Below are 23,112 nucleotides of genomic sequence, written 5' to 3'. Positions count from 1 at the left end.
ATCCTAACCCTTTCGGTTTTTTTATTTTTATGGAGTCCTTATTACTCAGACGTGATTGATTGGCCATTAGTGATTGATTCACCTCCAGCTCCTCTTCTCTTCCTGGAGCTCAGGGGGGCAGACGAAAAGTTCCAACCTTCTAATCCTGTGGTTGTGTCACCTCATTAATATAAACCCAGTCAGTGGAAAGTGGCTTGTTATAAATCACAAGACCCCCATTCCACCTTTATGTCTCTGAAGGGATTTTAGGAACTGAGGACAAGACACCAAACATTATAACAAAAGATGCTCCCATTGATCTTATCACTCAGGAAGTTCCAAGGGTTTTGGGAAAAGTGAATCAGGAACTGTGAATGAAGACTGAATATATATGAGAAATATGTTTGGTTATCTGAGTGACCAAATACATATTTCTCTAAATTACAGTCTGTGTGTTCCTGCACAGTCAGTATTATAAAATAGTATCTATAGATGTAGACAGATAATGCCCATCTAATGAACAGTGCCAGGGACAAGTATGTTGTCCAACAGAGTGGGTTTATTGACTCGTTGCCACAAGTGATGGCGCGCACCATAAGAACTAGGAGACACCTAACCAGAGGAAGAAATGGGATTATTTTAGCATCTGGGGAAAGGTGGAATTTAGGTAAACTTTAGATGTGGTGTTTTGATTGGCTTAAAGCCAAGCAGAGCTGTGTATAAAGCGGTTACCAGCAAGCCTGGGCTAGAAGTAGATTCAGAGTGCCATTTCCTTGGAAACCAGAAACTTAAGAAAAAATGTGTAATGTGGAATCCCCAAAGCCCTTATGTAAAGATCTGCACTGGGGGGTGCCTGGGTAGCGCAGTCATTAAGCGTCTGGGGCGTGATCCCGGTGTTCTGGGATCGAGTCCCACATTGGGCTCCTCCCTGGGAGCCTGCTCTTCCTTTCCCACTCCCCCTGCTGTGTTCCCTCTCTCACTGGCTGTCTCTCTGTCACATAAATAAATAAAATCTTAAAAAAAAAAAAAAATCTGCACTGATGATTTTTGGATTTGTTTGACTTTTTCCTTTGCTTTTAAACTAGGAATGAAAATTTAAATGCTGGTGTAATTCTTTGTTCCTGCACAGACAGCCTGGAGAAAATGATTAATGCATAGACCAATTTATGTGTATGTTACATACAGGTAAACCACTTCATATGTAATCTACCTGCATGAGGATGAGGAACACCTATTTTGAAAATTAACTTTCAATGGTCTTAGCCCAAGTTTCCAAGAGCTGGAGACAGGGATTTAATGTTGATGTTTTAGTTGGAGGAACATCAAAAGTGCTTAAGTCTTGATAAAAAGCGTAAAGGGAAACACAAAGGGAACACAAATGTTACCCTCTCCTAGATCAAAAGTTAGAAAAGTGCCAGTACCCAGAGGCACGCAGCCCTTGAGCTCCCTTCCAGCCATTACACCCCCATGGGTAACCGCCCTATTGACATCTAATACCCGTGATTCGTTTGTCCTGGTTTTGGTATCTCAATAAATAGAATCATACAGCATGTACTCTTTTGCGTTTGCCTGTTAAAGCAGAAAACCACAGGGGCACCTGGGTGGCTCAGTCAGTTAAGCATCTACCTTGGGCACAGGTCATTATCTGAGGGTCCTGAGATCCAGCTCTACTTTGAGCCCCATGTCAGGCTCCCCTGTGCTTGGCAGGGAGTTTGCTTGTTCATCTTCCCCTCCCCTGGCTCGTATTCTCTCTCTCTCAAATAAATAAATAAAACTTAAAAAAAAAAAAAAAAGGAAACCACAGGCCCCTAATGGAGTCATTATGTTAAAGCTCCATGTCAGCAAACCAAGACTTAACACTTAATGCAGTTTCAACCCCCCCAGAATGGAATCTCTAACCAATCAACATGGAATTTCCTGGTCAGCACTAGGAAATTTACTGATAGACCCCTTCCATCCCCCTTAGGAGGATGGCCTTGACCAAAACAATGCATTGTTTGCTACTGATTTCCTTTTTCTGCCCCCTCTTTGTCTTCAGAAGCCTTTCCTTTCCTGCAGCACAACATAGCTCCTTTCTATTTGCTAGAATGTGTGCTGTCCAACTCATGACTTGTTCAATAAAGCCAATTTGATCTTTCAGATTACTCAGTTGAGCTTTGCTGTTTAATAGCCTTCTCTTCACTATTTTTGTGTCATATTGCTGGGTAACGCATAACCCTAAAACAGGAATTAAATTAAGTGTGTATTATCTCTCTTGAGTTTGTGGGTCGGAGGAGTTTTAGTATGGTAAAGGGAAGCTAGTTATAAGGTGAACATGAAGTTTAGAGACGATGCCAGATTTTTATTGTCACTTTTAACTGAGAATTCTGCATTGACTATGTTAGAACTGCCTTTCGAAGAGTAACTCTGGAAATAGCTAGAACGTCAGCTCTGTGAAGTCACAGACAGCCTGGTTAGTTCATTGCTACATGCTTGGCAGATAGTAGATGCTCAATAAATATTTGTTGAATAAAGACATTGTAGAGATGGAGTTAATTTGCAGGTGTATCTCTATCCCTGGGGATGTCTGAATGTCTGGATTTTGACTCCTGGTTGAGACAAGAACTTTGGAATTTATGATCTGCTGTTTAGAATCCCAAATGGCCTTCGTGACCCCCTCTATCAGCTTCTTTACTCATGGTTTGCAATTAACCTAACCGGTTTCATGAGGCTGGCTTGATAACTTAATGAGACATTGAGAGATTCTTGCACAAATCTGGGCAGTTAAAGCCAGAGTAGCATGGTTCATGCATCTGGCTGGGTCAATGAGGAGCATGTACTGTGGAATGTCTCCAACGCTTGCCTGTACTTTCTCTTGCTGCAGCGTACCTTTTGTCTTTAGGTAAAAGCCTTATGTGAGAATACTCTGTGGAGTCCGGTGAGTCCTTTTTTTTTTTTTTTTTTAAAGATTTTATTTATTTATTCGACAGAGATAGAGACAGCCAGCGAGAGAGGGAACACAAGCAGGGGGAATGGGAGAGGAAGAAGCGGGCTCATAGCAGAAGAGCCTGATGTGAGGCTCGATCCCAGATCACCGGGATCACGCCCTGAGCCGAAGGCAGACGCTTAACCGCTGTGCCACCCAGGTGCCCCCAGTGAGTCCTTTCAAATAGCTGAACTGGTGAAACAAGACTGATTTAGGCAATCTAACTAAGAACAAAGAAGAAATAATATTTGCAGGCAAGAAATAATATTTGCAGACAATATTTGTATGAATTTTCTTTTTGGACCAGATGTCTTCCAGATAGAGAAATAAAAAAAACACTTGAAATATGAAACCTGTGTTCACTAGGCCAACTAACACAATTTTTTTCAGTTTTTTTAACTTATTGAAGTGATCTCTACACTCCACCGGGGCTCGAACTTGCAACTCCGAGATCAAGAGTGGCATGCTCTTCCAGCTCAGGCAGCCAGGTGCCCCTAAAACAAGTTTCGTATAAAACTTCTGTAGTATTCCATTGAAAGGTGAATCTTTGGATTGTATACACGTAATGGATTTATAGGCAAATTTGTGTCACATTTGTATCACAAGCACATCCCTAGTTACAAAATAAATTTGATTAGAATGATATTGAGATAATTTAACCAAGTACTAAATAACTAAATTTTGTAGTCGAGATATAATTTTCATTTGGTAAAGACAGTCTTTATCAACAACAAAAGGACTCTGATCTTACACCCAGACCTTGCCAGGGCTTCATAACTCAAGAAAACACACACACACAGACATATAGACACACACTGTAACCTTAAAATTTATGTATATGTATATATTACATATATATTATACACATACATATGTGTGTATGTATATATGTAATATGCAACTTAGGTCATTTGGGGACCTTGGTGTGGACACAGCTTCCGTGGCTTCAGAGCTAGAGGTAAAGTGGAAAATTTTTCCTTGCTCTCTGTCATATTTAATCAAATTTGGGAGGGAAGGAATACTAAGTAGAAAAAAACAATTGAAGGAAAAATCAGTTTTCAAAGGTAATCAATACGGACCACGAACTCTGGTCTGGTAGCCAGGCAAAAGAAAACAGCCTGGATGACAGCTGGGCTGCAAAGCACCATGAGGTGCCTGACCCCCAGCTAGCCCATGACTCTCTTCCTCCCGACAGTCAGCCCTACTTGGTCAAGCTGAAGGAGTCCATCAAGAGGTGGGTGATTCTGGTGAAGCTGTATGTATTAATAGAGAAGAATCGGAACAAGGTGTCTGACTTTTTCAATGGGGGAACATTTCACACTTTGCTAAAATTGACAATAAAAATAGGAACAACCAGCGAGCAACCTCAGGGACTTTCGGAACTTCCTCCACCTGATGTCTGCACTTATTGGACATGAATAAAAATGTCTATTTTTTAGCCCTACAAGTTAATCAGAGCTAGCTAAGTTCCTGAGAATCACGTGGGCTGCAGCAACCCTAACAAATGTCAATCAGTAAAAAACAAATCGTTGACCTTGAAGAGGTTCCAGAAGGAAGCCAAACACATTGTCAGCTTTGTTTAAACCATATCTCATATTTAGAAGTCATATTTTTTCCTTATTCACCAAGAAATCAAAAGAAAGTGATTTTATGTACCTTTTTTGTGTTTATCATACAGCTATTTAAAAAATCAAACCAAGGAATATATTTTGATTACTTCAAAAATTTAAACACTTGCCCTGAAATTTGTATAGCTTTGTCTCATTGTGTTACCACTATTTTAATTGTGTGAAAACAAAAATGTTTGAACATGAGTCAAAACTTTCCAGATATTACTATATAAAGGCATTGGAAAATATCAGAACTTACATATAAAATAACTTGAAATGTGCAAGTGTCTTCTATGAGTTGGTTCTCAGGGAATCTAAAGACGGTGACTTAAGATAATGAGTATATGAAAATTGTTCTACTTGAAGTTTATGGTTGAAGATTTTAAATGATCAGGCAAGTATTAACTTAATTAAATGACGTCTTTAGATATCCTTAGATGAATTTTACATGTTGCGAAAGGAAACAAAGAATACAAACATATTGTTTATTGGGATCCTTTTAAAATTGAAGGAAAAGACCAATTCTTCTTGTCATCATGGAACCAGACTTACTCTGTAGACCACTTTGTACAATTATACAACTAGAAACAATTCTAAGTAACTATTTTCAGACATTGGACAGTAGTCACTGCAGGGCTTACAACATGGAGAAAATGGAAACAAATGTGAATATAACAACTGGTCTGGCTCCGCATGAAGAAACTTTCTAGACCATGGTCAGGGAGATGGATCCCTACTGATCTCGCTCCATTGAGAAGACAGCAATCAGAGGTTAAGGGAGGTGAAGCAGCTAAAATTGAATTAGTGAGTGCAGAACCAGAAAGGAGGTAGGTATGCAGAGAGAAGACTTCCTAAAATCTGTAAGAAAGTCTCCTCGAATTTGTTGTGAAATACTAAGCTGACATTTACAAGTTGAAATTCCAAAAGTCCAATTAAAGACTAAACAGAGAGTTGCAAGCTAAATGATTACCAGATGTCACACAGAGCTGGGAGACATTCAAGTTTCTGTAAGTGGGAGTGCAGAGTCTCCATGAACCCTTAGGATATAAGGACCTTCAGAGGAGTTAAGCCTTAATAATATATCTAAACTAGTCCAGAATAATAATGATTCTAAAGCCTCCCTATAAAGGCTTTTAAAAACATTAAAATAGGCCTAGAAATGCCACATAACACAAATCTATTTTTAAATATTTATGTACATATATGTATATATGTAAATACATTAGCAAGTTAACAATGCTTATCTTTAATGGTAGGATTACTGGTGTGTTTTGTCTCATATATTCCTAGATTTTCTAGTAATTCTGCAGTGTATTAGTCTTATAATTAGAAGAAAGGAAAGAAAAAATACCACAAATCATACTTTCTTTCCCTTATAAGTTTTAGAACGTTACCAAATTAGTGTTTTTTTACAATAAAAGCCCAGATTAGAAAAAAAAAAAAAGTCTCAAAAGAATCAACCTGATCTACAAGTTTAACTGCCTGTCAGAAATATAGTGTAGTATTCTGAAAAGAGAAAATTTGAGCAGTCAACCACATAAAAATGACTACATCTAGCACCCAATCCAAAATTATTACACATGCCAAGAAGCGGAAATAAGACAATAACCAATAATCAGGAGAAAAACCAATCAATAAAAACAGACTTATATATTACTGAAAAGTTTAAAATGATACGATGTGAAATACAGGCAGGCAGTCTTCTCTAAAAGTTAGAATCATAACATCTTGCTCTAATAGCCTGGAATGTTTGTATGAACTTCTTACAAGTAAAAATGCGCTACTCTTATATTGCTTATATAAATAAAAACATAGAAAGGTTTATGGATGCAAAAATTCTTGCCGAAGGAAGACATTCTCTGGCCATTTAATATAAACCCAAAGCAACATCTCAGCAAATACAAGTATAGGTATTTTATAAAATCCAAGAAATAGCAAAGAATCAAATGATGTAAGGTCTCGCAGGACTTAGTAAGAGCTTTGGCTTTTATGTGAATTAAAGAGGAAACCATGGTAAGATTTTGTCCAGTTACTGCACTACTTGAATAGATCTATTTCAATTCCTTTATATGTCTAAAACTTCAGGAATTGGCTTGACTCCAGATGTTGGCTCAGTTCCAGGGATACCTTGACTCCAGAGATTCAAAGGACATTGTTAGGGACTGATCTTTCACTTGGAACCTCTCAGATTGGCTTTCTTCTGTAAACATTTGTCTCTGATAGGATTCATACAGTAGCATGACGACTGTTTAGAGCATTAGATTTCTATCCGTACAGCTCTAAGCACAACAGGAAAGAAAACAGAGGAAGATTCTCTTTCCTGGTCAGTGAAGCAAAAATACTGGAATTAGCATTGCTTGGAAATGTATCATTTGTACAACTAGATTTTCTTAGGTCCCTAAGCTACTTCAGAACCAGCCACATTAGTCGGGTTGATGTGATTCTGCCATTGCCCAGATCTAGGAGAAATGGAGGGTAGAGTCAGGTCCACCTTTGTGATTAATTGGGGGTAAGGGAATGGTGGTTCCTTAGAGGAAATTCAGGTCATGATTATCAGAACAAATGGGAATAAATGCTGTGTATTGAAAATGTAAAATGTAAATGAAATATTGGAGAAAAAACAATGAGGGAGGGAGTGGTCGTTTAAAATATCAACATGTATAAAATAATTAGAAGATTGTGGCTAGTACAAGAAGAGACAAACATGTTTCTATTGCATGGTAAAATACTAACATTTAATGTCAGTGTTTTCTAATATTCAACAATAGTAATAAAAATAAATGCTAGAGACAAGTCTATAAAGCAAGAAAAGAAAATATTAATGAATATATTGTAAAGTTGAAATGAGAAATTGAAACTGTGAGAATTCATAAATAAAATGATTTTTAAAAACTCTACATTAAATTCAAAAATAACTTTAGGGCAAGAGACAACAAAAAGAAATGTAAGAAAAAAAATAGCTCACTAAGAAAACATAATTGCATCATAGACTAAATATAGATGATGGATTAGTATCACCAATATGAAAATACATATACATAATAAATAAAAAGGAAATCAGCAAAGAACATGAACAAATAACTCACAGAAGAAGAATGACAAAAACCCAAGTTATGATTAATAAGGAACTCAACTGAAATGGCTTAAACCATAGAAATTATTCATTAAAAATCATAGTTAAGACAAGCTTTAGGATATAGCTTCTCAACTATGGCATCAAAGACCCATCTTATTTCCATGTCTTGCTATTTTTCTTCATTGAATTTTATCTGAAAGCTAGTTGCTTTATAGGTAAACACATCTGCCAGTAATAAGCCAGGTTACCGGTATCCACATTGATGCCCAGCAATACAAATAGAATATCTATGTTAACATAAAAGCATGAGAGACTATGGACTCTGGGAAACAAACTGAGGGCTTTAGAGGGGAGGGGGGTGGGGGATTGGGATAGGCCGGTGATGGGTATTTAGGAGGGCATGTATTGCATGGTGCACTGGGTGTTATACGCAAGTAATGAATCATGGAACTTTACATAAAGAACTAGGGATGTACTGTATGGTGACTAACATAACATAATAAAAAATTATTATAAAAAATAAATTAATTAATTAAAAAAATAATGCCTATATTAATATAAAAGCAAAGTTTTGGGGTTCTACCTTGATGGGTCTTGCTAAATCACTGTTCAATCTTCAACCAGAAAAGGGAATGTCTTAATTGCCTTTTTCTACCTATTGTCAATCTGCAGATATGGACGAGGCAAACAGGTTGGTGTAGAGGGAGGGAGGCCTTACATTTTCATGAATGCCCTTTCTTCTTCATGTGTTCTAGGCATCCTTGTCAAAGATCAGTTGGCCATAAAAGCATGGCTTTATTTCTGGGCTCTCTATTCTGTTCCATTTTTCTGTGTGTCTTTTTGCCAGTAGTATACTCTTTCAGTTACTGTAGTCTTGCAAGGTATTTTGAAATCAGAAGATATAATGCCTCTAGCTTTGCTCTTCTTGCTCAGTATTGCTTTGGCTATTTGGGATCTTTTCTGGTTCCAATATTTGTGTTGTTGTTTCTATATCCATGAAAAATGCCATTGAAATTTTAATGGGATTTCATTGATTCTTTAATCATTCTGAGCAGTATAGACATTTGGACAATATTAAGTCTTCCAATCCACAACACAGGGTATCTTTCCATGTATTTGTGTCTTTTTCAATTTCTTTCGTCAATATCTTAGAGTTTTCAGTGTACAAATATTTTTTGAGAGAGAGAGAGTGTGCGCGTGCACGCGTGTGAGTGTGTGTGTGTGTGTGTGAATAGTGAAGGGGAGGGGCAGAGAGAGGGTGGAGAGAGAGAAAGTAACACAGGGCTCTATCTCATGACCTTGAGATCATGACCTGAGCTGAAATCAAGAGATGGACACTTAACCCACTGAGCCACCCAGGCATGCCTTCAATGTACAAATCTGTCAATGCCTTGGTTAAATTTATTCCTAAGCTTATTATTCTTTTCAATGCTACCGTATATGTGATTGCTTTCTTAATTTCTTTTTTGTTGTTATTGTTAGTGTATAGAAGCATAGCTGATTTTTGTATGTTGATTTTTTATTCTGTAACGTCAATAAATTTATTAGTTCTAGAAATTTCTTGGTGGAGTATTTAGAGTTTTCTATATATAAGATCACAGCATCTAAAAACAGACCATTTATTTCTTCTTTTCCATTTTATGTCTTTTATTTCTGTTTCTTGCCTAATTGCTCTGGCTAGGATTTCCAGTTCTATGTTGAATAGCAATTGCAAGAGTAGCATGCTTGTCTTGAAAATTTTCTGCTTTTCATTATTAGCTGTGGGCTTGTCAAATATGGTCTTTATTATGCTGAGGTATATTTCTTCTAAGCCTAATTTGTTTTTTTTTTTTTTAGGTTTACTTATATATTTTTTTATTTATTTAAGTAATCTCTATACCCAACATGGGACTCAAACTCACAACCCCCAGATCAAGAGTCACATGCTCTACTGACTGAGCCAGGCAGATACCCCTCTTCTAAACTTAATTTGTTGACAGCTTTTATCATGAAATAAAGTTGAATTTTGTCAAATTCTTTTCCTGCACCTAAACTGAAAAGCTTCTACATAGCAAAGGAGATAACAAAATGATAAGACAACCTATGAAATGGGAAAAATATCTGCAAACAATACATCTGATATATACATTGGATAATTGATTTCCAAACATATAAGGAACTCAAACAACTCAATAGCAAAAATACCCCAAACAGGAAACAAAACAAAACAACAACCCAAACCCAAATAACCTTATTAGAAAAGGGGCAAAGGACTTGAATAGACATTTCTGCAAAGAAGACATACAAATGGCCAACAAGAATGAGGAAAGATGCTCAACATCACTAATCATCAGAGATATGCACATCAAAACCACAATGCAATATCACTCACACCTGTTAGAATGGCTACTATCAAAAAGACATAACAAATGTTGATGAGGATGTGAAGAAAAGGGAACCTTCATGCACTCTTGTTGGGAATGTAAATTGGTTCACCATTATGGAAGAGTATGTTGGTTTCTCAAAAAATTAAAAATTAACTACTGTATGATCTAGCAATCCTGCTTCTTGGGTATAGAGTCAAAGAAAATGAAATCACAATCTCAAAGGGGTATCTGTACTCCCATGTCCACTGCAACATTAGTCACAACAGCCAAGATATGGAAAAGGCTAAGTGGCCACCAGTGGATGAATGAATGAAGAAATGTGTGTGTGTGTGTGTGTGTGTGTGTGTGTGTGTGTGTGTGTGTGTGATTTCAGAGTTAGAAGGAAATCCTGCCATTCATGACAACAGGTTGAGGCTGGAGGATGTTATGCTAAGTGAAGTAAGCCAGACACAGAAAGACAAATGTTGTATGTCTCACTTACATGTGGAATTTAAAAAATTCAAACCCATAAAAGGAGAGAGTAAATGAGAGTTGTCAAAAGCTGGGGAGTGGGGAAATGGGGAAATGTTGGTCACAGGGTACAAAGTTTGTTACGCAGGATTAGTTAAGTTCTGGCGATCTAATGTACAGCATGCTGACTACACTTAATAAAATGTATACCTGAAATTTGCTAAGAGAGTTGATCTGAAGTGCTCTAAGCACCAAAATATAAAAGTTGACTTTGTGAGGTGATGGGTATGTGGTAATCATTTCACAATATATACATATATCAAAACATCACATTGCATATCTTAAATATATATAATTAGTATTTGTCCATTATACCTCAAAAAAGTTGGAAAAAGTTTAAAAAGGAAAAGTTAAAAGGAGAAAAAAAAAATGTCCATGAACATAAGGAATAGCATGGAGGACCACAGGGGGAGGGAGGGAAAACTGAATGGGAAACAATCAGAGAGGGAGACAAACTATGAGAGACTCTGGACTCCAGGAACCAAACTGAGGGTTACAGAAGGGAAGTGGGTGGGGGGATGGGGTAACCGGGTGATGGGTATTAAGGAGGGCATGTGTGGTGATGAGCACTGGGTGTTACATGCAACTCATGAATCGTTGAACACTACATCAAACACTACTGATGTACTATATGTTGGCTAATTGAACATAATTTTTAAAAATGCAACGATAGTATTTCTATCATGAAAATGTTACTTTCTCAGAAAGAACTGTCCTGGTTACTTTTTCTAATGTCCACCCTCTCCCCAGCCATTGTTAGCCTGCTAACTTGCTTCATCATCATAGCTTCTAACAACACATGAAAATCTTTTGACTGCTTGTTTACATGTTCAGCTATGCTCTGCCCCCTACGTTCAACCTACATGAGAGGAAGCACATCACTCTCTGGATGCCTGCCCATCACAGGCACTTTATAAATATGTGTTTAATAAAATGAGACTGCAGGGATATACCCACAAATACATACACATGCACATAAGTATCCATGTATGTGTGTATTAAAGCTTTTATGGCTCAGTCGTGCCAGCCAGAGTGGTAGTTGCTCTACCTATATTATCACAAGTCTACGAGCCATGGGATATTATTACTATTTTACTGAAGAGAAATAGGAAGTACAGAGACATTTTGTGGTATGCATGGCAACTGGGAGAGATGGAATTTTCAAGATGAAAACCCAGGATTGTCTGATTTACAAGCCCCCATTGTTTACCACCACACTACATTTCCTGATATCATCACTTAGTTCCTTTCCACCATATCACATCTGACTAGGAAGTAGGCAGTGCATGAACTTATTGTTTCTATTTAATTGAATTTATTGTTGCTCTGTAATAAATCAAATGTATTTAATGAGCATTCAGGAAATACCATGTATTGCACAATCACATATATGGTACTGGATACATACTTGATTAAGATATAATCCTGCCCTATAGGAGAGAGAGAATGGGGAGGGAAGAGAAGGAGAAAAATTGGGGGGAGAGAGAGAAGGTAAGGAAGGAGGGAGGAAGAGAAACGGGAAGAGAGATCAAAAACATAAATTAAATCTGATGCATGAAATGATTTTTCCTCTATTTGTACTTAATTCAAATAATGGTTTGTGCCATTCAAGGGCTGAATGTGCTATTAGAAGGTATCAGCAAACTAAGGAAAACGCTGGTCTTTCTTCCACAAACTCAGTGTGAAATGGAGTATGTATGTGTGTGGGGGGTGGGGGGAGGATAGGAACAGGAAGACATGAAACTTCAGCATTAATGCCTCAAAGACGTTGCTTTTCTGGATTCACACCAAGGGCTGTTGTGGGAGCAGTGTAACTCCCAGCTCTGTAACTCCAGGAGCAGAAGGGAACACAGGCCTAGACATTATGATAAGAAGGTTACTACAGAATTTGCTCCCGTGTGCCGATGCTGTGGTCAATGAAAATAAAAAGCTTCACTTAATGAAATTACAAAGTCATTAGGAATTGCTGAAGACTCTAACCTCTAGGGTCTTACAATGCCAAAGGCCATGGACAGAGTTAGTCCACCTCTCTTCTGTGGGGCAGGAGATGTGGTGTAGCACAGAAGCCCCAAAAGAAAGTAAAGAGACACAAAATGGTGGAGAAGAGCAAGAGAAAAAATAATCTCATCGAACTATTACTATTTTAGGATTTGCCTTTGGATAATAAAACTATGAGCGACTCTTGGCATTTTAATTCAATTCTTGGAAGATATCCTTGTCCTGTTCTTCCCAGTGCCTCTTGGTCTCTTCTCTCTTCCCATTTGCCAATCCCCTCTCTCTATGTGATGTTCTTTCAGTGGCCAGGAGGCTCTGCTGCAGGTCTCAGGGTAAGAGATGGGCAGGTAGGCACACATTGGTAAAGAAGTTTGAAACACTGACTTTCTTCAGTAGCCCAGGGAAGGCTGCTATGATAGGATAATGGAGCAAAATCTGGCACTCTCGGGGGACCTCTCCATTGTGACGTAGTCTCTGATCTGGACTAAGAGAGGACTAGGGGGAGTAAGGATGGAGAAAATTAGTTTGTCTTTATTCATTGTGGTAGGCAGGATGCTAAGATGACACCCAGAGACTCTGCCACTACGTGACTCCCCCTGCTTGAGTATGGGTGGGGCCTGTGTAGATGACGGGATAGCGCTCCTGTGAGTCGGTTACTGAGCAGTTGACTTTGAGTTTATCAAAAAGAACAGTATTCTCATAAACAGTTTTCCAAGGAAGACATACAGATGTCCAACAGGAAAAGGTGCTTATTAACATCACTAGTCATCAGGGAAATGCGAATCAAAACCACTGAGGTGCCACCTCACAGACCTGTCAGAATGGCCAGCATTGGTGGGGATGTGGAGCCTCCTGCACCGTCGGTGGGAATGTAGATCGGTGCAGCTGAACATGAAATACTATTGGTGCATTATTTGATCGGTGCGGAAAACAGTATGGTGGTCCGTCAACAAATTAAAAATAGAAATACCAATGATCCAGTAATTCCACTACTGAGTACTTACCCAAACAAAATGAAAACACTAATTTGAAAAGATATATGTGCCCCTATGTTTACTGCAGCATTATTTACAATAGTCAAGATATGGAAGTAATGTAGGATCCGTTGATAAATGAATGGATGAACAAGATGGATATATACTACTCAGACATAAAAAAGAATGAGATCCTGTCAACCATGACAATATAGATGGGCTTAGAGGGAATTATGCTAAGGGAAGTAAGGCAGAGACGGACAAATACCATATGATTTCCCTCACATGTGGAATCTAAAAAATAAAACAAACAAAACAGATTCTTAAACACAGAGAACAAAATGGTGGTTGCCAGAGGGGAGGTGGGTGGGGGATGGGCAAAATAGATGAAGGGGCTTAAGAGGTACAAACTTCCAGTTATAAAATCAATCAGTCGTGAAGATGAAAAGTACAATGTGGGGAATATAGTCATTATATTGTAATAACCTTGCATGGTGACAGGTGACACTTACCACGGTGAGCACTGGGCACTGGATAGAATTGTCAAATCACTAAGCTGTATACCTCCATCTAAAAAAGGACATAATTCTGGGTAGACTTGGCCTAAACATGGGAGCTGTTTAAAAGAAACCTAGAGCATGGGAGGTTTCCACTCTCTCGCTGGCCTCAAAAGCAGAAGTCCGTTGTCGTGAGTTGCACAGAGGAAAGGAAATGAATTCTACTCCATGAGCTTGGAAGAGGATCCGAGGCCTCAGCTGAGACCACAGCCCCAGCCAGCTTCTTGATTACAGCCTTGTCAGATCCCAAGAAGAGGAACCAGCTGAGTTGTGCCTAGACTCTTCACCCATGGAAACTGAAAGTCATAAATGTGTGTTGTTTAAACCTCTAAGTTTCTGGAATGTATTACATGGCCACAGAGAACTAACACAGATGTCTTCGAGGCAAGCCCAATACTCACCCCCTCAGGATGGCAACAGGTTACTTTGCATCCAAAGGCAGAGAGGGACACAGCAATGCAGAACTCAAGCACACCTAGCAGAATCACCATAGCTTCCAGACCCTAGGAACAAATGTATAACCAGGAAACGTGAGAAATAGAGATGGCAAGATGAAAACATTGACCATCTGATTACAAGGCTACTAGGACTGGCCTGCTGTCAGAAAAACCGGCTCCTCACTGCGGCCATATATCCTTGGCCAGTGTTGGCCTGCTGAATGTCGCACACCCTTTCATCTTTTTCATTAATAAAATAATCACTTTCCCCCACCCATTATCTTCCAGTGCAATTGTAGATACAGAATGTGAAAACTCTTTAAAGAGGGTAAGGGATCATAAAGTTAACTTAGGTTTTTCAAACAGCAGAAATTCCATCTAGTTGACACGATAGTATGATCTCTTATCTTGGTAGTTATAGGCAGAGTAATAATCGTGGGCAGAATATTAATAGACCAAAGAGGTCCACATCTTACCCTCTGGAACCCAGGGATATGTCGAGTTACATAGCAAAGGAGAATTAAATTTGCATATTAAATTAAGGCCATTTATTAAATGACCTTGAGATGGAAAGATTATTCTGGATTATCTGGGTGGGCCCAAAATAATTAAAGAAGCCTTCTAAGTAGAAGAGGGAGGCAGAAGAGTCAAAGTCCAAGAGAGATTTGAAGATGTTGCACTGTTTGCTTTGAACACAGAGGATGGGACCACAAGCCAAGGACTGTGGGCAGCCTCTCAAAGCCGGCAAAGGCCAGGAAACGGACTCTCCCTCACAGCCTCCAGAAAGGAATGTAGCTCAACCAACACTTTGATTTTAACCCAATGAGAACCATTTTCATACTTCTGACCTCCAGAATTGTGAGATAATAAGTTTATGTTGTCCAGAGTCACTAAGTTGGCAATAACTTTGTTACAGCAGCAATAAGAAACTAACATAACAATAAAAATCAAGTTAATCAGTCTTTAATCCATCTCCCTAGAAAACTGGCTTTAGGTTTAGTATTTTCTTTTTTTAAATTTTAATTTAAAAAAAAATTTTATTATGATACCTTAGTCACCATACCGTACATCATTAGTTTTTGATGTAGTGTTCCATGATTCATTGTTTGCATATAACACCCCATGCTCCATGCAATACATTCCCTCCTTATTATCCATCACCAGGCTAGCCCATCCTTCCAACCCCCTCCCTTCTAAAACAGTCAGTTTGTTTCCTGGAGTCCATAGTCTCTCCTGGTTCATTTCCCTCTCTGTTTACCTCCCCCCTTCATTTTCCCTTTTCTTCTCCTACTGATCTTCCTGCTATTCCTTATGTTCCACAAATGAGTGAAACCATGTGATAGTTATCTTTCTCTGCTTGACTTATTTCACTTAGCATAATCTCCTGCAGTCCCATCCATGTCGATGCAAATGTTGGGTAATCATTCTTTCTGATGGCTGAGTAATATTCCATTGTATATATGGACCACATCTTCTTTATCCATTCGGTTTAATCTTTCACCAAAATATATGGTCAGATTTGAGAAACAGTGGGCAGTACTCTTACTCCTAAAAATCTGAATTGGATGCCTGGGATTCTTTGGTCTAAATATTCTCTTTTTCTCTCCCTATCCTTGTGGAAGTCCCAATTGATCAAGAGCCCAGGACACAAAGTGACAGACTCAACTGGGCCTTGAGATAACTGGCATTCATCATTTTTTTTTAAATCTATTTACTTATCTCTTCAACATATTTTAGCCTCTATGTTTCAGGAATTGTTGTAGGCACAGAAGATGGAGCAGTAAATAGAACAATCTCCCTAACCTCAAGGATCCTACCATCTAGTGGGCTAGAACAGGAATTGACAAACTTTCTCTAAGAGGCCAGCTAGCACATATTTTTGTCTCCATTCCACCCTCGTGGATATACATAAATGGTTTTTGAGAGCTTAATTATGGTTTATGCACATACTTGTGTCTGAATTTTTTACACTTAATATTATATATTAAAAATCTTTCCAAGTGTCTTCTAATCATCACTTTTACATTTGTACAATATTTCATAAAAAAGCTAATGGTATAGGGGCGCCTGAGTGGCTCAGTCGTTAAGTGTCTGCCTTCGGCTCAGGGCGTGATCCCGGCATTCTGGGATTAAGCCCCATGTCAGGCTCTTCCGCTGGGAGCCTGCTTCTTCCTCTCCCACTCCCCCTGCTGGTGTTCCCTCACTCGCTGGTGTCTCTCTCTCTCTGTCACATGAATAAATAAAATCTTTAAAAAAAAAAAAGGCTAATAGTATAATTTATTAAGCATTCACAAGATGCCATATATTTAATGACATTTTTGTTATTATAAATAAATATCCATTTAACATTAATATTTATAAAATTTCCTTTGGTGGGATTATTGCATCAAAACGGAAGGCTTATATAGCATGTGTTACACATCCCAAATTTCATGCCAAAAAGGTGTTCTCTGTTTTCACTCTCACTAGATATACCTGGATAATCAGGTTCTGACACCCTCGCTGAAACACTTCTTTTCTAAGGATTAAATCAAATATTTGCAAAATATTATAAGCTAACTATAAAACGTACTCGCAATTTTTTTTCTTTTTCTGGTGGTGACTTCCTTGTAATTTAAGATTTTCTTTATTTTTGTTTCTTTACCATCTGGGCCATCACTTGGTATATAGTGGGAGAATAACCTTTATTTTTAAATGAATTAATGATAAGCAATGAAAGGATGATATTGCTGAAATTCTAAAACAAAAACAAGTAACGCTTTTATGGATAAAACAACGAATTCTGATGCAAAAGACAGACAGAATTAAGAATTAACTTCCTGAATTACTTTTGACCATATAGTTTACATTTGCCTCTGTGAAAACCTTTCTCTCTGTGTATTTCAGAATTTAAGACAAGGGCATATTCGGCTTTTGGTGAAGAAGATCATTTTATTTTCCAAAACTCTAATTTTAAAATAAAACACTGTCCTAACCTGTGTATGAGCACATATGCATGTGGTTAAAAATTTTACATGGATAAGAAGGGAAAACTAATGATTGTCTCTGAGTGCAGAAGGGGGCAAAAGGGACTGGAGGCTCAGGGCTGGTAAATAAAGATTTATTTATTTTTATTATGTAACATGGAAGCAAATGGGGCAAGAGCAGTCCGTTGACTCTGGGCAGTAGGTGAAGTATTTGTGACACTGCTGTCGGTGCGTATATCCTTGCCGAACAGGTAACAGGAAGAAGATACTGACACAGAACAACCACCGAATTGGCAGAGAAAGGATTTTCTGCTCCCCGCTCCCCTCCCCGGGTCCTCACTCTGCCAGCCTGGGTCTGCTCCCAATCCAGGGATTTTGTGTATCCCCAGCCCAGACTCATCACAGAATCATTGCCAAATTCTACCAGAATACATGATCCCGAAAACGCCCTGCACCTACCTTGCCGTCTGTCCGAGGTTGCTGGGGTTTTAAGTACAAAGCCGTCCTATCCTGGTTTGCGACCTTGTGCTTCATGTCTTTCAGGGAGTGGCTCCCCTGCCTTCTGCCCTGGAGAAGGATGGTTATGGCAGAACTGTTATTCTAGACGTGTTTATTTCCAACTTGGGCTTACATATAAGGGCAGTAGAGATAAGCTAGCCTTAATAGTATTGGAAGATAATCGACAATCTACCAAGCTCAGAAACAGATCTTTTAGCAGCTTCCTGAACTCTGCTGATGGTAAATATTCTATCGTATTTGGTTTCACTTGATTCTTTTATTTGGACTCCAACTCCCTGAATGACATTTATATTAATAATTCTGTTCTAGTCCTTGTGATGTTCTCAACACGCCCCTATCAACAAAAAAATAACTTCAAACCCTGGCTTCTTCCCTGCGCCACATACTTTTTCTCCTTGCTGACAGTTCACTTTTGAAAGGTAAAAATGTTTCTTTTCCCTTATCTCAAACATCAGAGAGGTAGAGTCAATGGCGCTCCAAATGTCTTCTTCCAGTCCTCACATGACACAAGGATCTGCTTATTATATGTATTTTAGAATTTTTTTTTTAAAGGAAGCTGAGGATTGATCCAAGCTCACACAAGCAGTAACTAGTCAAAGCAGGTCTGTCAAAACCTGTGCCTGTGTTTTCAGGGTTAATTTCAGCAAGCCTATAACCACCTGAGCCGTTTTGGGGGAGTCCCTGCAAGGCGCTGACCCTTCGTCAAGGCATGAACATATTGACTTCTGTTGCTTTGTCACCATGGGTGTGAGGAGTTTCTGGGTGGTTTGGGCCAGCGTGTCAGCATTATTTATTGAAAACAGCGTGACTAGTGATTTGCACGTGGTTTCAGGGAGACCACAGAATGTGTGCTGTTGGGGCTGGTTACATAACATGCCCCCAGAACAAGCCAGGGGGAAGAAGTCCAACCACCACTACGATTTGGAGCTCCTTGGTCCTGAGGTATTCTGTTGGGATTCCCTATCAAAAACAGAACGTGCATTCCAGAGGAAAGGGGGAGGCAATTGGAACTCAAGCCTGGCATGATGGACCCCTGCTGCGAGGTGGTTTTTAGCTGGAACGTATATCCTTAGTTTAATGCTATTGTTGATACCGTGTTCTATCTCTGCAATAGATCCTAAAGTCGTATGCAGAGTCCTATTGGGTCGTATGAGTCTTCTTTAGAAATTCAACCCTACCTGCTTCTGTTGGAACATTTGGCATCAGAATTGACATCGCACTGAAGACCCAGATTCATCTTTAACTAAAGATATAGCTAAGGATTTATTTGTAGATAAAAAGGATGCTTTTGATAAAGGGGATGCCCAGGTGGTTACTGAACCACTGTGGCGGGAAGGAGCACAGGCTTTAAAATCAGTTAGTGATCATAGAACTTCCTGGTATAATATGGAAATGGTAGAAACTTGATCTTAGGACCTAGCAAATTGGATGAGTAAGAAAGTGAAAAAAAAAAAGTGGCAAGTGAGCTAAAATTTCTTTTCAGCACTCCTGCTTAGCCAAAACAAAAGTGAGCTTTTCCCTTTTTGGCCAGCAGGGGGAGTGCCAGCCAAAGGAACCTGGACGGCTGGCACTGGTAGACTGTCCCTCCATCTGTTGACAAGGCTCTTGAGAATTGAGTTTCAAAAGGATTAAGGGAGAGGTGCATCCTCTACACTCAAAAAAGGGCACCTGCTGTGCTCTCCCTCTTTTGCCTTATGATGATCAACGGCTATGGAAGCCGTGGAAACACTGTGGTAGCTGGTGGCATCAGAATGGCCCCACAAAGACTGTGAGACAAGCTCCCAGGTGGGATGCCCCTTGGCTAGGTGATGACGGATACCGTGATAAAAGATGTCCCACCAGAATGGGCACCTGATTTGACTTTGTCGTTGTGACCTGAGGAAGATGGAAGATGGCAGTCCTGAGGCATATTTTTCTGTAGCTTTCTTTCCTTCTAGTGTTTTCTCTGGCTTTGGTATCGGGGTAATCCTGGCTAATGGAATGAGTTGAGAGTGTCCCCCCCTTTCTTTTGTGAAGAATTTGTCATGGATTATTATTTGGTCTTTATTTATGTGATAGATACATTCGTCAGTGAAATATTTGGGTCTGAGCTTTTCTCGGTGGCAAAGTGTTTGAATATTATTTTGACGTTTTCACTTGTTATAGATACATTCATGTTTTCTAATTCTTCTTGGATCAGTTTTGGTAACTTATGTCTATTTTATAATTTCATTTATTTGTGTAAATTGCTGGCATAAAATTGTCCAGAATTATATTTAATGCCCTCTATGGCTTTTAATTTTTGTGGAGCTGGTGGTGGTGCCCCCTCTTCCATGACTGATTTTGATAACGTGTGTCTTCTCTCTCATTTTCACTTGGTCTGTCCAGCTGAAAGTCGTCAATTTTGCTGGAATTTTCAAAGAATCAACTTTTGGTTTCATTGATTTTTCTTTATTATTTTCTGTTTTCCGTTCCTTGATTTTTTACTTTAGACTTAATTATTTCCTAATTTCTGCTTACTTTGAATTTAGTTTTTGAATTTAGTTTTTTTCTAGTTTGATAGGAGGGGGCTTAGGTTATTGATTTGAGACATTTTTGTTTCTGCTGTAAGTACTTAAAGCTATAACTTTTCTTCTAGGCCCAGCGTTAGCCACCTCCCATACATTCTGATATGTTTTCTTTTTTATTCAATTTAAAATATTTTCCAATTTTTTTTTTGATTTCTTTGACCCAAGGTCAATTGAGAAGTGAGTGATTTAAATTTACAGTTATGTGGGGATTCTACAATGTCGTTCTGCTATTGATAACTCATTTAATTCTGTTCTGTTCAGAAAACTTACTTTATAGTATTTCAATCTTTCAAAATTTCCTGTCTTTTAAGTTCGAGCATGTGATTGGCATTTGTTTTCTGTCACTGTAGAAAAAATACATGATTCCCAATTTCATGGCTTAACACAATCCAAATGGATTATCTCACAGCTTCCTTGGATCCAGAGTTGAGCATGGCGGGATGGGGTTCTCCGCCCAGGGTCTCAAATGGCAAAAATCAAGTGTTGGCCAGAGCTGCTGTATCATCTGGGCATGCGGGCATCTTCCAAGCTCATTCAGGGTGCTGACAGAGTTTAGTTCCTAACGACACTGGGAATGAGGTCCCATCTTCTTGTTGGCTGTCAACCGGGGGCCTCTTGGAGGCCATTCACCGTTCACTGCCACATGACACTAAGACGTGGCAGTGGCCCCATCATGGCCAACAGGAGTATGTCTCTGCTGCTTTGAATCTCTGATTTCCTCAGTCCCTGACCTCTAGACCCAGATTTAAGGGGCTTGTGTGATGAGGTCAGGGCTGCTCAATCTCCCCTTGATTAATCCCAAATCAACTCCTAGTAATATTAGTTATACCTTCAAAAGTCCTTTTGCCATATAACATAATTCGGGGAGTGGTATTTCATGATATTCGTTAGTTTCACTCAAAACCCATTCACAAAATGGGTGGAGGATTTTAATAATATAATATATATTTATATATTATATCAATATATTATTTATTAATATTCACTTTGTTTTGTTAGGATTTTTTTTATATATGCATCCAGTTAAGGGGGTTAATAGTGTTCAAGTCTTCTATTTCTTCTTGATTTTCTGTCTAGTTTTTCTATCAGTGATTGAGGATAAAATATTGAAACCCAATATTGCTGAATTCTCTTTTCAATTCTATCAGTTTTTCTTCCTATATTTGAGGGGCTCTGCTGTTAAGTACACATTTATTTACACTTGTTTCTTCCTGCTCTGCTGACCCTTTTATCATTATAAAATATCCCTCTTTCTCTCTAATAATATCTCATATTGCAGTGTTCTTTAGTTCAAATGAATCTAGCCACCTCAGCTCCCTTATGGTTATGCTTTGTGTCCTTTTGAAGATGTCCCCCTCACTGATGACATGTGCAGACAAGTTTGTGGGTACGATTTCGTGCTATCAAATTAGCTACCTGCAGGGAAATTCTCCAGGGATACTGAATTATTACACTGGCCTCCCTTTCTATTTATTTGGGGGGAAAATGTTTCTCTTTATCACCACTGGATGTCAGGAGAGTCACTTGTGGCCAGAAGCTCTGAAAAGGGCCATTACTGCTAAAATCTTCCTTTGTAGGAAAGGGAAGATGAAATAAATTGCTGTGGTCTAAGATTCTCCATTTAAAGCACTATACAGACTCTCTCGAAGAAATGAAGGATTTGGTGAGATTAATCAGTTTCCGAATCCTAGCGGTGGATTGAAATTAAAATTGATTAGAGGATCAACTTGGTGTAGGGGAGCTGGGGGGGAGGTGACCGAAGAGAAAACACAACTCAAGGTAACTGAGCATCTTCTGTGTGCTGGATGTAATGGTAAGCACTTCACACATGTGTTTTCAATACGTCTTCATATCTCCAGGTAGATGGCAGGCTCATCGCACGCACGCTAGAGGGGCTAGTTATGTTTAGAGTGTTGCCGAAAGGGCTGGCCGCCTTTTCTGAGAAAGGAGTCAAAGCTAGGGGAGGCCCAGGAGGAGCTCCAGTACTAGACATTTTACTGGTGAATCATGATGGAAGTGGTGGAGTGGCGTGGCGGGGATACAGTGGAGTCAACCAACTGTGTGTGGAAGGAGGGTGGCCCCATGTGGTTGACAGCCCCACTGGGAGTGTCCACTGGGGAGTTCTCAAAGGAAGGAGTCATTCTCTCACACACATGCACACGCACATTTATCCCCTACATTCTTTTTGGCAAAGAGTGTTCTTGAGTCTGTGCTCAAATAGCACTTAGTGCCCTGTATGGTGCTTCTGTACTGTTACTGTCATCTGTTTTCCCCAATTGATTATGAATTCCCTGAAGCCAAGGAGTGTATCTTATTCACCTTTGTAACCCTGGCATCCAGCATAGTGTCTGGTACCCCCAAAGTGCCCATAAATGTTGAATATCCACAATAAGCAAATAAATAAGAAGAATGGTGTACCTGTGTGTGTAGGGAGGGAGGGAGAAGAAAGGGAGGAGACAAGGAGGAGAGAGTTTGAAGAAAGAGCTGAAAGCAAAAACCAACATTCTCCTCTCAGAAAGAAAAACCCAACGGGGAAACAGCATCAGATCTGACACAGGGAGTATGGCCTTGACATAGTGGGTCAGGACAGGGGAAACGTGAGAAAATCA

General features: G+C 39.1%; 1 protein-coding gene across 1 annotated transcript in view; it reads right to left on the bottom strand.

The window, feature by feature from the left end:
* LOC130541807 (membrane-spanning 4-domains subfamily A member 6A-like) overlaps window positions 1-18,028 on the bottom strand; it is a 36,344-nt gene extending 18,316 nt beyond the window's left edge. The window contains exons 1-2 of the mRNA XM_057310818.1: window positions 17,895-18,028; window positions 14,434-14,535 (exon numbers count right to left, since the gene is read on the bottom strand). The gene's annotated coding sequence lies outside the window, so the exon portion shown is untranslated. The remainder of the gene's footprint in view (window positions 1-14,433; window positions 14,536-17,894) is intronic.
* Window positions 18,029-23,112: the final 5,084 nt, after the last annotated feature.

Source organism: Ursus arctos, unplaced genomic scaffold, assembly GCF_023065955.2.
Source record: "Ursus arctos isolate Adak ecotype North America unplaced genomic scaffold, UrsArc2.0 scaffold_120, whole genome shotgun sequence".
Taxonomy (NCBI): Eukaryota; Metazoa; Chordata; class Mammalia; order Carnivora; family Ursidae; genus Ursus; species Ursus arctos.
This window is presented reverse-complemented; position numbering and strand designations above follow the sequence as displayed.